The sequence below is a fragment of the Pogona vitticeps genome, chromosome 9, assembly GCF_051106095.1.
Source record: "Pogona vitticeps strain Pit_001003342236 chromosome 9, PviZW2.1, whole genome shotgun sequence".
NCBI lineage: Eukaryota > Metazoa > Chordata > Lepidosauria > Squamata > Agamidae > Pogona > Pogona vitticeps.
This window is the reverse complement of record NC_135791.1, coordinates 13,612,501-13,629,646: the sequence shown is the minus strand read 5'-3', so window position 1 is coordinate 13,629,646 and position 17,146 is coordinate 13,612,501. Positions and strand designations below refer to the sequence as shown.

Below are 17,146 nucleotides of genomic sequence, written 5' to 3'. Positions count from 1 at the left end.
GACATGATGACATTGTTTTATCAATTGTAAGCAGTAAGGGGTGCTTTCTTTTGATTTATCCTTTGTATATTTAAAAATATTTCTAGGTGTAATATCAAAATTGGCCTCTAGAGAGAACCATGGAATATTTCCTCAGACAGTCTGTTCATAACAATGAAACAACAAGTTTATAGCATGCATTCCAATGAACTATATTTTTTCCCTTTATTCCCCTATCGGTAAGGACAACTACTTTTATGTTCAGAGGAACTATAATGGTATTGTCCAGCCACATTCCAAGTAGTAATGAGTAAGACAGTGGGTTTCATATCATAACACTCTGAACCCTTTCTGGGTATCAGGGGTTTGGGGAAAAGTTGTTAAAGGAAGAACTGCATTCCCTGAAGAGCTCTGGAAGTGTAATATATCCTGGTTTACAACAGGAAAAAAATGATGATAAAAAAAACCTGGGGAAATGCTATGGGTGGGGGCTTTAAGGTCTGCAAAGAGCCTTTCCCCTTCCCGAGCAATGGAATCTTCAATTGGTTGTTGTGGGTTTTTCGGGCTCTTTGGCCGTGTTCTTCGGCCCGAAAAACCCACAACAACCATTAGATCCCGGCCGTGAATGCCTTCACGAATATATTGAATCTTCAATTCCTAGACAATTTTACTGGCACTAAAATCCTTCACCAGAAGGACTGCCAGAGGTTCCAAGTAACCGGGAGAAAGGTTTGTAGCAGGCAATCAGGTTCAGATAAACAGCCTCCCTGGCTCAGTCACAGAGTGGTAAATAAACAAAGAAGGAAAATACAGTATTGTTTGGGCAGAGGGTTTGTTCTTGGCTTGACTGGCAGTGCCCTCCATGGCTGGGAGAGGCTTTTGCTTGCATTTGTTGACGGATAATAAAAATGGAGGTCAAAGGAGAGCCATCAAAAAGTTACGCTTGCATGCAAAGTTACTGATTCTAGCAGTCTCCATCTATGAGCGACACCCATGTCCCAGAAAACAAGAGTACATAGGAAGCTGCCTTATACCAAGAGTCTATTTGTCCATCTAGCTTGATACTGGCAACACTGACTGGCAAAGACTTTTCTGGTCTTCCATCCTCTGGAGATGCTGAGAATTTAGCCTGTGACCTTCTGGATGACAAGTAAAGTTCTGGCACCCTCCCAAAAAGAAAAAAGAATGAGAAAACAAAGAGAATTGGGGGCCCTTCACTCAGGAGTATTTGCTGCTTAGTGACACAAAATCAAGCGCTTTCAAATTACAAGCACACGTAATCATGCAAAAATAACTAAAAACAGTTACAGTTACAACATAAAAGGACTGGCATCACTCACTCTTATCCACAACTAATGGAAACAAATCTTGTTTTTTTTTTTTTAATATAAGTGTTACAGCCAGCTATGATGTCTCCTGTCCTTCAAGGTTTTGGAGGGAGTTTAACATCCAATAGTGGGAGGAAGGCGGGACATCAGTGGGTGGAGCTGGGATGGATATATATTGGGGAAAGTGTGTCATGAAGGGGTTCTGTTTTAAGTTCTGCTGGAGCAGTTCTGTATTGAGTTTTGTGGAGTTCTGTGTGAGCTCTGTGTTCTGTATGAACAAACATTTAGAATCTGTTTATGCTAGTGCCTTGATTTAAATAGTCTCTTGTTTTATTTGTTTACCAATCCAAGTGTGTACCAATCAATAAATTTTAGTTCTCTTGTTTTTGAAATCCATTCCTGTCTGTGTGACTCATTATAGGGAATGGTTGGTGGCAGTCTACCTGAAGTGTGAGAGAGTGTTGACATAGTGTAACAGGCCTCTTTGGTGAAATAGAGAAGGAGGTTGTTACAATAAGTTTCCGTGATCACAGCCTATTTCATCAGTTATGCTGCATCTGATAAAGTAGGCCACAATCTACCAAAATCTTATGTGGAGTGAAGTAAATTATTATTATAGGTGCCATCAAACACAGACTAGCCCGAGGGTGCATCTGGACAGGAAAGCTGTCCCACATTGATGCGATTTGATTCAAAGTTTCTTATAGCAATTAAATCCTTGTCATTCACACAAAGTTTCATTGTTCCAAGAAGTTTGGGGAATAACAGTCCACTCCACACCGTACCTCAGATAGCTGCATTTCTCACTGGGTTCAAAGGTCACTCACCCTCTTTTCTCATAAACACTGTCCTCTCCCCTGCCTCTTTTTTATTATTATTATTATTAAAGAAAGCCTCATTTGAAGGGGGTGTTTTCATTATACTGGCATACAGCACCTCACTGAAGGCTGTGCCAGAACACTTGGAACATTCCCCTCATATAAGCCCCTCCTGTTCCTTCTTCTGAACATTGTTTAAAATGCTTTCCCACTACAGTGCTAGACCAGACAGCTAGCAGTTTCACAAGTTGCTCTTGCCTATCCATTGGACTATTTCAGCAACGTGGAGAGGGGGGAATTTGCTGCTTGGGTAACAGTCTATCCTCCATATGATTTTACCCAGGCTTCGTGCTCTGGAGAGGACACTCCAGCTGAAAGCACGTTACCATAGTCTCTCGAGACTGAAGGATGCCTAAGAAAAAAATATTAATTTAGCACTATATCACATGCTAAAAATAAAAATAAAAATCACCCGACTATCAATGTAAGCCAAGGGCACATCTGCCACAGCCTCTTTGAACTGATGAAGGCAATCATACATGTGAGTGGAATCATTAGAAAAAGCACTAACCTCTGACAACTAAAAAAAAATCAATTATTTTAAGCCTCCAGTTTATGAATGTGGAATGTTGTGCTTCTGTATACACATCGATGACAGCAGTCAAGACAGTCTACAGCAGTGGTGTTGAACTGTGGCCCTCCAGATGTTCTTGGACTTCAACTCCCAGAAGCCTTCACCACCACCTCTGCTGGCCAGGATTTCTGGGAGTTGAAGGCCAAGAACATCTGGAGGGCCACAGTTCGACACCACTGGTCTACAGGATAATTTATTCTGATTACTACAATTCACATTTGTTGAAAAACAGCCCAGACAATTGCTTTGTGTTTCGGCGAGAAGTGGTTAACTAATGAAAAAAGGACTCTACTTTTTCCCTTGTGTGGTGATACTTTGTGAACAGTAATAGTGCTGGGGGATTCTCATTCAACACCTTGACCATTAACCTGTGGAGCATCCCAGGGTTCCACAATTCCCTATACTATTTCACATATGCATGAAAAACCTGAAATTGGCTGTCCAGAATTTTCTGGTCTGCTGCCACCAGTGTATTGATGACACTCTACTCCATCTGGTTTTTTAGATCTTTTAGGGTAACAGTCCCCAACTGTTTTGGGGCTGCAGACCGCCTGGGGGCAATGAACTCCATGCACAGGAGGGCACCCATGCACGAGCGTGGTGGGGATGTCGTGCTCACAGGGGGCGTGTCGCGCTCATGGCCCCCGCGAGTGCAACATGCCCAGCATGGGTGCAACACACCCCCGGCGAGGACACACACAGCATGGGTGTGACAAGCCCCCTGCATGAGCGTGACACACCCAGTGCTCGTGCATGCGGGGGGGGTGTGGAGATCTGTATCTGTGGCCCAGTTCTGGGAAGCCCACAGACCAGCACCGGGCCACAGACCGGGGGTTGACAACCCCTGTTTTAGGGGGGGCTTTCTCTCAGTCTCTCATGCCCCAGTGCATGGTCACCCATCCTCCCCCCTTTAACTGTAGAATCTACAAGGGATGAAATATACCATCTAAATGTAATTTTGCCTTCAGGCCTTGTTTAATCCAGAGTTAGTTTCTTTTTTAAAAGAAACTGGAAGTCACCAGCCTGACACTTTCTATTTCTGACTAGCTAGGGTGCATGTGTCGCAATTAAAAATTTTGGGAGATGTATAAAATTGAAAGGCTGTGGTGTAGTCCACCAAACATTGGGGGTTGGTGGGAAACAAGGGTTTCCAGTCCTTCAGAGGTTGCCTGGGCTATTATGAAATATATTCAAAGAATTAGATATCTTGTGTTTCTTAAGGATTCCCATAAGCAGGTACCGTTCAACTTTCTTTGGTTTATCAATCAACAACTTCTTCCCAGTTATCATGTGACTTGAAATATCCTTAGAAGTGCTGTATGTCAAGATGTTATGGGATCTTTCATGGCCATGTCATTGGCACAGAGATTTATGTTATTTTTCTTAGTTCAGGAGTAGGAGGATTTGGCTGTCCACGCGTATTGGAGTTATAATACCTGTCATTCTCTACCACTGGCTTGCTGGCTGATTTGTCAGAATCATTTAACGCAGTTAGTTTGGTGTTTGTGCAAGAATACTGTTTTCCATACTGAAATTTTAAAATGATGAAACAGAAAACAAACAACGGCTGTAAGATTATTTTTACATGTAATATTTCAACTGTCTAAGAGAGAACTGTGACATTTGCCCCTCATGGCCCCTGTTTGTCTCCCCAAAACATAGAGCTCACGAAGGCAAACAAACAAATAAAAAACTCCTTTTCACAGGCTACCACCAGTTGATTTCTTTATCAACGTACTTTACTTAGGAAAGAAGGTCCATTCATCACTTTCTTTTGAATAAAACAGGTTTCTTGATTACAGATGTTTCTATAATAATTCATAAGTATCTTCTTCAAGTTCATCAAGGATCAAGAGCCTCGTGGCGCAGTGGTTAAAACGCTGTACTGCAGCTAAAACTGTGCTCACGACCTGGGGTTCAAATCCCAGGTAGCCGGCTCAAGGTTGACTCAGCCTTCCATCCTTCCGAGGTCGGTAAAATGAGTACCCAGCTTGCTGGGGGGGCAATATATAGCCTGTATAATTAAAAATTGTAAACTGCCCGGAGAGTGCTTGTAGCGCTATGGGGCGGTATATAAGTCCAATAAATAAATAAATAAATAAATAAATAAATAAATAAATAAATAAATATCAATAACAATCTTCTATATTATCTTACAGGTTACTATTCACTCCTCATACTAATCACTCCTCAGATTCCCCAAACTAACTCCCTCCCTCTCTCTCTCTCTCTCTCTCTCTTCAAACTCAGATCCAGACTGTAAACTACTCTCCTTCTCTCTGGCTCTACCTTTTAAATCTCTAGTGGCCCCACCTCTCAACCACATTGTAGCCTTCACCCTTATTATGAAGTACTTATGCATATTCATGTTGTAGGCTAATGTTGCTAAGAGGCGGAGCTGAGAGATATGTCATAAAGAGGCAGAGGCAGAGAGTCAGTTGGTCAGTGAAATCAGAGTGGAGAGATAGAGTGCGGTATTTGGGAGATCTGAGGTGTGATTAGAGTGAAACATGAATAAGAACTGTTATAACCAATAGAAGGTTGAGACTGATGATAACTAAACCTGTAGAAGTTACCTATGATTAATAATCAAACATCTGTAATAAATAAACAAGTTGTATTTAAAAGACAGTGAAGTTTGGACCTTCATCTTCATCCTTCCATAATTAATGTTGATTTAGTGATCAACTGGTGGCAGCGGATGAAAAGGAGTATTAGTTTGCCTTCGTGTGTTCTGTGTTTGGGGAGTCAGGCGGTGGCCAAGAGGGGTGAACGCCACACATATCAGCATAAAACATGAATAATGCATGACTTATTTAACATAATTAGGGTGAACGCCACAAGAACTGCAGATTCTAGGGTGAAATTGGCAGGGGGTGGAGAGGTTGGGTGACCACACACTGGCCTGAGAGAAGAGCCTCCTGGAAGATTTTAAAAACCAGATGGGGTTGAGTGTCATCAGTACACTGGTGGTACCAGACCACAAAATTTTGGATAGCCTCTTTCAGATTTCTCATGTATATGTGAAACCGCTGGGAGAGGATGTCCAGAGTTTTGGGGTTTGATGTCACCAGTATGCAGATGATAACCAATTCTATCAATCCTTTCCACCTCAAACCAAGGAAGCTGTTTCAGCTATGGATCCTGGTGTCAGTAATGGACTGAATGATTTCAAATAAATTGTAACAATCCAGACAAGACAGAGGTGCTCCTGGTCAGTTGAAAGACAGATCAAAGAATAAGGATGCAACCTGTGCTGGATGGGGTTACACTCCCTCTGAAAACACAGGTGCACAGCTTGGGGGTGCTCCTAGATTTGTCTCCGAACCTGGATGCCCAGGTTTTGGCAGTAGCCAGCCACATCACACTGTTGGCTCATATTCAACTTGTGATCTACGACAATTCCAAGATCCTTCCCATTTGTACTATTGCTGGGCCAAGTATCCCCCATCTTGCAATTGTTCATTTCATTTCTTTTTCCAAGGTGTAGTATATTGCACTTATCCCTGTTAAATTTCATTCTGTTGTTTTCAGCCCAATCTTACATGCTCTGGTTACATCTCAACTAGATTGCAGTAACACATGCTATGTGGGACTACCCTGGAAAGTGTTTGGAAACTTCAGAGGGTCCAAAACGCCACAACCAGATTCTCCACTGGGGCTGCTAACAAAGAACCTGTAACTCCTCCTGTTACAACAGCTCCACTGACTGCTGATCCATTTCCTGACATAATTCAAAGTCCTGTTTTAACTTATAAAGTCCAAAACAGCTTGGGTCCAACATATTTAAAAGACTGCATATCCCACTACGAGACTGCTTAGGCATTAAGATCATTAAGATCATTTCTCTTGGCCCCACCACCATCAGAGGCACACTTGGTGGGGATATAGGAGAGGGTCTTCTCTGTTGCTGCTCCCAGACTCTGGAACTCCTTCCTCCTGGAGGCCAGGCTGATCTCATCTTTGCTGTCCTTTTACAGGCAAGCAAATACCTTTTAACAATGTAAGACACCTTGGGTCCTTTTAAGGTGGGGTAAAAATATTGTAATATTCTGAGACATGTAGTCCAAACTGTAACATTCTTAAGTTGTGATATGTGCCTAAGGACATGGCTTCAGTGTGTCCAGCTTTGGATCTTAAACCCACTGTTGATTGTTTGCTTGCTTAACAGTTTGCTGGTATTTGCTCTTCAACATTTCAAAATGATTTTCTGAGATCACCCCTCCTAATGTCAACAACCCTTAAATGATGACGGACTTAAGTATCTCACTTAGGGGGATATCTTGTGTCAGCTTTGTGGAATGAAGTTATTTCAGGGTGAACAAACAGGAAGAAAAGATGCCAAGACGTACACGATGTTGGCAGTAACAATGGAGTGATGTATTTCGGCTGGATTACCGAAGGCAGGTGGATTCAGAACGCAGAGCTTGGAGGCTTGTCAGCCAAACATTTCCTCTCTGTCACCTTATTCTGCTCAGTCTCACTGTCACACTGAAGAAACACAGGAAAGAGATATTATGATGCACAGTTTCCTGCGGAGGTAGGCTCCAGAATTCGTTTTGTGCAAATGGAATGAAATGAGTTTCTATGAAGCCACTGGTGGTGGGGTTGTATATTCTGTTTTACAGATACAGTACTATTTTACTCAAGATGTTTTGCTGCTTGAAGTAGAGCAGAAAATAGTGACCCCACACAATCATGTAGTGCCTAAAACAAGGCAGGTTATTTTGGCACATGAAGAAATGCTGCCAGCATCTCTCCCCATCCTTTGTGGTACAGAGCACAGACATATTAAATAACTAACAATTTGCTAACCTTTTATTCAGCCAAAATCTGCTGCTTGGGGTGTTTGCTTCTTTATTTCTAATGGCAAGACAATCTGTGTTTGTCTACAAACTGAATACTGCACCGTATGAAGTCAGAAGTCTTATGCTTGAAGTTAACCTTTGTTTGAAGGGCTGTGCACAGAATCCAAAGTAGAGCCCCTGAAGGTGCTCATCATGGCTTTCCTCCTGAGAAAACATCAGAACCAGTCCTAACATTAGGTGGAGTGAAGCAGCTGCCTTAGAGGACTGAGCTGCATGCCACATGCACTTCCCTATGCCCCCTCAGCTATCTTCCTGCCCTTAGATGTTGTGGAAGATGCTAATGAGCAGAAGCAGTGGGATTCAGCAGAAATATGCCATAAAATCATAGCCATACACATTTTTCATCTAGGTGGCCCAGCCAGTAATTTCCAGGTTAAGAGCAGAAAAGAAAGGGAGGGCCCAAGCCTGAGATGAGGGCGGGACTTTTGTCATCTTGCAGTGAAGGGGCAAGCCAAAATTGGAATGGGCCAGTAGTTGCGGAAATGAACCTGAAAAGAATCAGATAAATGGCTCAGAATCAGATAAATGGTTAAAACCCACCTAAACCAGATAATATGGTAACCCAGAGCCACGAGGGAAGAAAGAACCCCCCCCTTTTTTTTTGTCAGCTGCCCATGCAGCAAAAACACACACAGAAGCTGCAGTGGTTGTGAGACTTTGTGTTAGAGTCTAGGCTACCTTACCTTAGCTACAGCAATCGACATGCAAGGAGGGGATTTCTCCCAGCAGGCCCTGCACTTTAGAAAGCTCAGTGCCAGCCCATGGGGTTTTATCTGCCAGAACTTGAGCCATGAGAAGGCTCAGTCAAGATTAATTTGTTTGCTGATGATTCCCTATTGACAGTGAAAAATCCATTGGAAAGTATACACAGAATTAAAACTCATTTGGAAAAATTTGGAAAAATAACTGGATTACGCATACATGGCCAAAATCTGAAATAATGTTGTTTAATCATCATAAATTAGAACAGGAAAGGTTTGCTGATAAATATGACTTTAAGATATGTAAAATCAGTTAAATATTTAGGTATAGACTTAGTAAAAGACATTCAAAAATAAAGGAATATAATTATAATAAATTAGAAAAAGAAATTAAAAAGAAATTACAGGAAAACAATAATTTAAAACTTTCTTGGTTTAGAAGGATTGCACTGATAAAAATGAAAATTTTACCAAAAATTATTATTTTTTATTTAGAATGTTACCCATAGAGTTAACAGAGAATGATTTTAAATTTTGGCAAGGAATGTTTAGCAAATGTTGTAATAAAGGGAAGAGAGCCAAAATAAATAAAAAGTATTGGTATAAAATAACCAAAAAAAGGGGTATAGATTTACCAAATATAAAGAATTATTATTTGGCTAATCAGTTAAGGTTTATTGGGGAAATTATATATAACTCAGAAAGGTTAATTTAGTGGGAAATGGAATCATCAGAATTACAGGTAGATATTGAAAAATACCTATTTGGTATGGTCAAGAAATATAAAATAAGTGAAATTAATAACCCATTTTTAAAGACAATGAAACATATGGTCTAAATATAGAAATAATTTATGTCCATTTAACTCTCCACTAGGATTAGTGACTGAAATAGAGAATTTTCCTGTGAATATGAAAGTGGACGTGGAATTATTTAAAGAAAAAAGTGATTAGATTGAAAGACTGAAATCAAAAGATCAAATGAAACAAATCCTTCAGAATAAGAATATTTCATGGTTGAATTACAGTGGTGCCCCGCTAGACGCTTACCCCGCATGACGTCGAAATGATAGATAGGGGGCAAGGATGAGGTTCTGGTATAACATATACGAAGTACTAGATTTACAATTTAAGATAACACATGCTATTTGATTCACATGTACTTACACAAGTAATCATACATTGTACCTGTAATTGAAATATGATTTCACTATTTCCTTACTATAATGATATTCTATATGCATTTTTGTATCTGTACCTTATACGCATTTTGTATAGTCAATGCATTTTTGTATCCTCATTTCATCTCAAAGTAACTGTCTCTTCCCGCTTGGCGCTCACAGAAACATTCCCAAGGCCAACTCAGAATAACATTCACAGCACTTCAGGCGACTGTAACATGTTTCAAAATACACAATGGTTCACACATTCACAAATTTGGCAGCCACTAACCCTGGGATGCATTTTGGATATTTTTCTCACATCTACCACGGCCAATAGGATGACCCAACAGGCACACATAGGGTTCAGAAGACCAATAAGGGGATGCTGTGCTCTTTGTATTTTGTGTAAGAATCTTATAAAATGCTGTATCACATGCATGATGGGACTCCCGATCTGCCTTTTAAGATGGAAGTCCAGCTATATATTTAATAAAAATAACAATTGACTCACATATAGTCTGATTGATGCACTATCTTTATCCGTTATTCCCTGCCGGAGAACTAAAACCAACTGAAACCTAAAATTGGGTGCTAACAGAAATCGCTTGACGACATTTTTGCGATCACTATTGCGATCGCAAAACAATGGTTCCAATGGGGAAAATCCACTTTACAGTTGATTAGGAGCCCGTTTTTTCCAGCTCCACAAAACGGCTTCCCTCCCTTCTCAAACTGGCTGCTTTCCAGTTCCGCAAAATGGCTTCCCTCCGCAAAATGGCTTCCCTCCCTTCTCAAAATGGCTGCTTTCCGGACAGAAGCTTCACATTACAGCGATTTTTAACAGCTGATCGGCGGTTCTCTATGGGCAATCTTACAAGGTATTTCCCCCATTGGAACGCATTGACTGGTTTTGGAAAAAGAATAAATGAGGAAGAATGGGGGAAGATAAAATTAAATAAAATTTACACTAGTTATCTGAATGTCTGTTGGAAATGTGAGAAGGAAATTGATACATACTTTCATATGTGGTGGGAATGTGAAAAAGTACAAAGATTTTGGAAACAAATTTTTAAAGAATTAAATGATATGTGGAAAAGACATAAAATTGAATCCTGAGATCGCTTTGTTATCAATATTTGAGAATGTGGAATATGATAAGATGATTAAAGAATTGATAACTAATTTATTAACAGCAGCGAGATTAATAATAGCTAGGCAATGGAAATCAAAATCTGAATTTCAAATGGATGAATGGTATAGTGGAATATGGAATATAGCTATAAATGATAAGCTAACTTGTAATTTAAAGGTTAAGAAAGAAGAGTTGAAAAAGAATAATTTTTATGATATATGGGGCAGAGTTTTGGAATACGTGTTAACAAGAGGAAAAGGGAAAACTCCAAATCAAGAATCAATGCAGTTCTGGAGAAGAGGACAATAATAGAAGAAGAATATAGATGGAGGAAGAAGAAGATTATTGCAAGAGGTGGTGGGAAAAACAGTTAATTTGTATTTTGGTTTATGTATTTTATGTTTATGTTATAGTTAAATAATAATTTAAAAAGTTGTGAAATAAAAAAGAGAAGGCTCAGTCAAAAATTATACTTTTGCCCTCTAACACCATGCACCTTGGGATTTATCTCTCTGCCTGCAGGACTGAGAAAGCATAGTGACTCCTTGAGACCCCACTCAGTCTCAAGGTTGTGTACCTTCACAACCTGTGACTTTTTACTGTGGTTAGATGTAATGCATTTCCATTTAAATTACAGTAATGTTTGCCAGATACACACCTATATTAGCCTATGTGTGTTTATGTACATCTGTTATCTGTTGTGACACTGCATTACTTCTTGTCTGGTAGCTTATCAGTGGCAACTGCAGCCTTTTGGAACGTAAGGAGGCAGAGAGTCGCCTACTCCCCCCCCCCCCCATATTTCAGGGTATAAATGGAATTCTTCAGCCCAAGAAGAATCAGGGAAAAGTTTTGGCATAACTGGCATGGCCTTATCGCACTTGTGAAAGAATGCCAGTGCATTCCTTACCTGTCAAGCAGCCCACATGGAACAGGTGCTCAAAGTATGTAAATCAAACCAGAAGCCAATCATAAGACACCAAAAGCAAGGGAAGATACTAAGCACATTTTCTTGGAAGTAGCTTAGCAAGTGAGCAACAGGAATCAGAGCGGACTGGAAAGTATGTGGCACAATTTTTTTGCGTAAATTTGTGACTTTAAAAAAAAATATATACAAACAGCATTGTTTACTGTATTTGCCAGTGTATAAGGTGACTGGGCATATAAGACCACCCCCCAACATTCCCACTCAGAATGTAGAGTTTGTTATATACTTGCTGTATAAGGCAACTAGAGATGTACTGGGTAAAGTGCAGGAATTGAGAGCTAGCTAAACAGGAGAGGCTGCAGTCTGGCTTTGGGCAGTCTTGTTTTCTGTCTGAGCTGGCTTCCCTGGCCACTTCTTGACTGGCTATGTGCATAATGTTCAGAGTGCCAAGAGTCTTTGGGTTTCAAACCCGTAAGCACTGGCTTCACAAACACTACTGGTTAACACATTGCCAACTCTTCTATGCAACCGAAGAAACATTGCTTTTCAAATCACCTGAGATGCTGACTTCTTCTGGCCCTGTTGTAACAGCTGTGTGTAAGATAGTCTCGAGTTAAGATGACTGACTGTTCTGGAATACAACTCCCAGAATGGCGAGAAAATTCTGGAAGCTGATGTGCAAGAAACAAACTTTTCTAAACTAGAGACAATATCTAGCCCCTGGAGGCCAGAACAAATGAGATAATTTCTCCATAGTTTGGCTGAAAGGCTCTGATTTTACAAAACATTTGCTCACTGGGCTGAACAAAAATCTTTCTCGTGCCCTGCCTTCTATTTACACCAAGAATCTTCTCTGCACCCCCCCCCCCCCCGCCCCACTTTGCTCTTGCTGTCAAGGAGCTAAAGGCAAATACTGCCAATACATAGAACTGCCCTGGTGGTTTGTGGTTGGCAAGGCTAATGTACCAAGTTTGGTAATAACATTCTTCGCAACTCTGGTATGAATAAGCCAGGAGGAATTAGCAAGCTTTGTTTGTTTGTTGCAGCATAGCTGAAATATGAACGTGCTGGACTCTTTGCATAAAGGAAACAAGGTGCCGCCTGGGAAGGCTAGGGGTTGACATCATCACTGCTCTAGGTGAAGCAGGAAGGTGGGAGACGGCTGAAACTCCAGCTTAGCCAAGATGTGACTCTGAGCTAAAGAGAGGAAGTAGACCTCTCTCTGAACTGTGCAGACCAGTTGGGGAGTCTGGGGGGGTTGTACCCTAAAACCACAAACCCGCACAACTCTAGTGTTAAGGAACTTTTGTCCATCCAGATGTTCTGGACTACAAGTTTCACAATTGTTTAACATTGACAATGTTGGGTGGGGATGACAGATGTTGTTGGTCCAAATCTGTGGCATGCCAAGTGTTCCCCACCTTTTTTTTTCAGCTTGGTGCCTGTTGCTTGAGACAAAAAGTTCCAAGGCCAATGGCATTTGGGTCCCTTCCATGATCAAGAGCCAACAGTGTGACATGATACACAGAACATTGCCTCCTTGTTCTTACCTCCTTGTACCAGGGTGGGAAGAAAAAATGCCTTCTAAGTTGTAGCAAGGGGGTCTAGCTTTGCATAGTATCAAAGTGATGGAGATACTGAGAACAGCAACTACATGGAAGGAATCTGTTGTTTCTCCATCCCCTTTTGAGGGTCTAGGAGGCTGTTGGTTTCAAGTGTGCCCACCTGGTTGTTCATTCCTGTTTACAAGGGTTCCTCTCTGTACCCTGGAACATGCTCACACGTTGTTCCTACGGGGAGCTGTCTTTGTGCAGATATCTATCAGTACATTATGCATAATTCTCTGGCTAACCAGGTGCAGAAATGATTGAAACCAAGTAAACTTCACAACAGAACCAACAAATCTTGAGGGGGGGTTGTTTGTTTTTTCTTATTTTTTTGGGGGGGGGGTTGCAGCTATAAGGGTGGAGTGGGTGGGGTAATCTTGATGCTGGAAGGTTTCCAGACTTGATTAAACAGTGATCCATTAGAAATCTTCTGAAGTCACTATTTCTATACATTTCCCCTCCAACTGGCTGCTTCTAGGGTTTTTATTTATTTATTTATTTATTTATTTATTTATTTATCTATTTATCTATTTATCTATTTATCTATTTATCTATTTATTTATTTATTTATTTATTTATTTATTTATTTATTTATTTAAGCATTTTCCAAAGTGTGTGCTGTGGCACCACTTCCAGGCCTCAACATCTTTTTTCTATTGTCGTGACCAGTACTGTACACAGTACTCCAAGTGTGGCCTCACCAGCATGGGATAGAGTGGTACTATCACTTCCCATGGTCTTGATGCTATCCCCCTGCTGATGCAGCCTAGGACTCTGTTGGCTTTCTTGACACACAGCTGACTCATCCTTAGACGGTGGTCCACCAGGACACCTAAATCCCTCTCACAGGTACCTATCCTCTACCTGTGCACCTGGTTTCTCCTCCCTAAGTGCAGGACCTTACTTTTTGTGCCACTGAACTGCATTTTATTGGATAGGGCCCAATGTTCAAGTCTGTCTAGATCCTTCTGAATGTTGAGTCTATCTTCCAAAGTATTAGCAATTCACCCCAGCTTTGAGTCATCAGCAAATTTAATGAGTGTTCCTTCAATCTCCTTATCCAGGTCATTTATGAAGATGTTGAAGAGCATTTATGATGAAGAACATTTGATCGACAAGCCACTTATTCGTGACCCCATGGACCAGAGCACTCCAGGACTCTTCGTGACCCCATGGACCAAAGCACACCAGGCCCTCCTGTCTTCCACTGCCTCCCAGAGTTTGATCAAAGTCATGGTAGCTTCGATGACATACATACATACATACATACATACATACATACATACATACATACATACATACATACATACATACATACATACATACATACATACATACATACATCGGTTGTTTGTTTAGTCGTTTAGTTGTGTCCGACTTTTCGTGAACCAGAGCACGCCAGGCCCTCCTATCCTCCACTGCCTCCTGTAGTTGTGTCAATTTCATGTTGGTTGCTTCGCAGACACTGTCCAGCCATCTCATCCTCTGTCGTCCCCTTCTCCTCTTGCCATCACACTTTCCTAACATCAAGGTCTTTTCCAAGGAGTCTTCTCTTCTCATGAGATGGCCATAGTACTGGAGCCTCAGCTTCAGGATCTGTCCTTACATACATACATACATACATACATACATACATACATACATACATACATACATACATACATACATACATACATACATACATACATACATACATACATACATACATACATACATACATACATACATACATACATACATACTAATTGGGAATACCATAATGTTTGTGATCTTGGCTTCAGTCTCTAGCAACACTTCCTTATACATAAGGTATACTGATAGCTCCCCTTCAATATCTCAGTCTCCTTTTGAATTTTTGCCTACAGTCTCTATGTGTAATGGATTGCAAACCCCATATAATCCCAAACAACATGTTGTCAGGTGCCAGAAAGAGGAAGACCAGTACATAGTTCCACAGCATAAAATTTTCCAAGGATTCTTTTATGGAAATGTTTCTTGTGAAATAATTCTAAAAGAACCTGGCACGATCATAGAACTGGAATGGCAGAAAAGGTCCTTAGCAAGGATGGAGAGTCTATATGCAGAGTGGCCCTCTTCCAGCCTGAGGGACAAATCTATTTTCAGAAATATCCTTGGGACTCCATTCCAGTGGCAGGAGGCACTAAAGGCAATAGCTTTGGTTGAAGGAACTGTGTAATTACTACAGTGGGGTCTTGACTTAAGAACGGCTTGAGTTAAGAACATTTTGACTTAAGAACCGCTCTCATAGGAAAATATTGACTTGATTTACATACTTAGATTTGAGTTAAGAACTGAAAAAAAACCCACGTGGGAGGCAGGGAAAGTGCAAAATTTGAACTTTCAGTTAACTGTTGGCCAGTGAAAAAGGTGCCTGTCTGCTTCCTCACTCCTCCCAGCGTTTAGAGAGTGGATTGGGAGACAGTCTTCGGACTGCCTGGTACTGTACTGCCTGGACTGTATTTTCCCTGCCTTCCCTGAACCTTTCTTGACCTAAGAAAAAAAGAAACAAAATATCCCCCTCTAGTGGTCGAAGGTGGAATAGCAGCTTCCCATTAGTTTCTATGGACGGAAAAGAGCAGATACGGATCAAATGGTTTTCAATGCATTCCTATGGGAAATGCAGATTTGACTTGAGAACATTTTGACTTGAGAACCACCTTCCAATACGGATTAAGTTCTCAAGTCAAGACCCCACTGTAGTTAAATTACTCCTTGTCCAAAAACAACAATTGTACATAATGTTACTTGTGACTTGTTACTGTGACGTTCTGATAAAAACTATGAACAATGGGAAATGACCAAATCATGGTTTCCTGGGGATTCAGCTGTAAGGCCTGAGAGTCCCCACACCACCCTCTGTTGTCTATATGGGACAACAACAGGCAGCATGTAATCGTTTGAATTGCACTGATCTCAAAAGAGACATACTGTATTTTTCGCTCCATAAGACACACCTTTCCATAAGACGCACCAATTTTTTAGGAGAAGAAAACAGGAAAATATAATCTGTTTTCTTCGCTCCATAAGACGCACAGACTTTCCACCCCCCTGTTTTGTGGGGGGAAAAGTGTGTCTTATGGTGCGAAAAATACGGTAATTTTAAAAAGAAGGTGACAATGGGTTACCAAAACACGGAAGGGAAACAATTTACAGTTTCATGTAGTTGATACATGGTCTACTCTACTGTATATATACATCTGCCTGGTTTCAAATGTAATGTGTTTCTCCCTACCTCCCCTGTAATTTCTGCAAAGAAAAAGGAGGCTGCAGTTCAGTGGCCAAAATCCTGTTCCACAGCACCGTAAATTGCACTAGAGTAGACTTACTGAATCAATGGGGATCCAATGAGTCAATTCCTCTATAAATTCTATTGATTCAAATGAGCCGACTTTAATTGCAATTTATGATGCTCAAGTAAGGGTGCAGTTGCACAATCAATAAAATCTGAGTTGAATTGGGTTTAGCAATCCCAACTACATAATAAATGAACAACTCACATTTATTTGGGTGCCAAGCAAGTTATTTTGAAGAGCCTTGTGGAAGCTTTTTATTTTAACACAAATGTGAAATTGATTGTTTTGAACTGTTTCAGCATTTATGAACGCCTCTGCCAGAGTAAATACTGAAAGTATAGACTATTGAAAGCGAGGCAAAGCAACAAATATAAGGAAGCCTGAGGGACGAACAGGCATAATAAAGAAAACATGTGGTGGTACATGTTTCAGATGGCCCATTGCTTACAGTAAATTATAAGCACTAATTTTCAATTAAGAAGATATACAAAATATTTCAGACTCCAGACTCCCTGCCATCCAAAACCCACAAGCTACCTCTTTGTCTTTCTCTAGTGTAGGCATCCTTCAGTCTCGAGATACTATGGTATCGTGCTCTGTATGGAGGTCTTGGAACAGTGTCTTGTGTGGCTGAGAAGGCCAATTCGAGAGTGACAATCCCTTCCACACTGGAGA

The 17,146-nt window shown here is 40.8% G+C and overlaps 2 long non-coding RNA genes across 2 annotated transcripts in view; one reads left to right on the top strand and one right to left on the bottom strand.

The window, feature by feature from the left end:
- Positions 1 to 1,703, top strand: part of LOC144584298 (uncharacterized) — a 195,153-nt gene extending 193,450 nt beyond the window's left edge. The window contains exon 2 of the long non-coding RNA XR_013538456.1: positions 1,372 to 1,703. This is a non-coding gene — a long non-coding RNA (uncharacterized LOC144584298). The remainder of the gene's footprint in view (positions 1 to 1,371) is intronic.
- A 2,402-nt stretch (positions 1,704 to 4,105) lies between these two features.
- Positions 4,106 to 17,146, bottom strand: part of LOC144584297 (uncharacterized) — a 25,221-nt gene continuing 12,180 nt past the window's right edge. The window contains exon 2 of the long non-coding RNA XR_013538455.1: positions 4,106 to 7,250. This is a non-coding gene — a long non-coding RNA (uncharacterized LOC144584297). The remainder of the gene's footprint in view (positions 7,251 to 17,146) is intronic.